General features: G+C 41.4%; 1 non-coding gene across 1 annotated transcript; it reads right to left on the bottom strand.

Annotated features, from left to right (window-relative positions):
* Positions 1-340: 340 nt before the first annotated feature.
* On the bottom strand, positions 341-447 carry LOC141589126 (small nucleolar RNA R71). The gene has a single exon (XR_012520076.1). It is a non-coding gene; the product is annotated as a small nucleolar RNA R71 (small nucleolar RNA).
* Positions 448-671: the final 224 nt, after the last annotated feature.

Below are 671 nucleotides of genomic sequence, written 5' to 3'. Positions count from 1 at the left end.
CGAGGAGAACCCACCCAATGGTACTCCCACACCACAACATCTAACCGGAAATTTTATTGCCAAATCCGCATTTATCCAATTAGTCGAAAGAAGCCAATTTGGGGAGATGCCTAGTGAAGACCCTCACTCTCATATGGAGACTTTTTGTGACTATTGTGATGCGATTTCTCAAACCGGTGTAACTCAAGACCAAATTCGATGGGTCTTATTTCCTTTTTCTCTAATTGGCACCGCGAAACAATGGTTGAAAGGCCTTGATAAGGCTACTCTCGGAATTGATTCTTGGAAAAAGTTGGCTCTAGCTTTCTACAAAAAGTTCTATCTACCGGAAAAGACTAACATGCTAAGAGCTCAAATTACGGGTTTTAAGCAAAGGGATGAAGAATCTTTGTATGAAGCTTGGGAGCGATTTAAGGGAATTTGTCGCTCATGTCCTCACCATGGACTTAGCGAGTGGTTCTTGGTACAACAATTTTGGAACGGTCTTTATGAAGATTCAAGGAACATTCTCAACATGGAATCAAATGGAATGTTCACCGAAGTTGATGACAATCAAACTTGGAATAAAATTGAGGAAATGGCGGTCCATAACTCACAATATAGTAGACCTCACAAGGCTACTAGAGGAGGAAAGCATGAAGTGGACTCCATTACTCAATTGGGTGCTCAAC

This window comes from Silene latifolia, chromosome 6, assembly GCF_048544455.1.
Source record: "Silene latifolia isolate original U9 population chromosome 6, ASM4854445v1, whole genome shotgun sequence".
NCBI lineage: Eukaryota > Viridiplantae > Streptophyta > Magnoliopsida > Caryophyllales > Caryophyllaceae > Silene > Silene latifolia.
The sequence above is the reverse complement of the archived record's forward strand: the minus strand, read 5'-3'. Positions and strand labels throughout refer to the sequence as shown.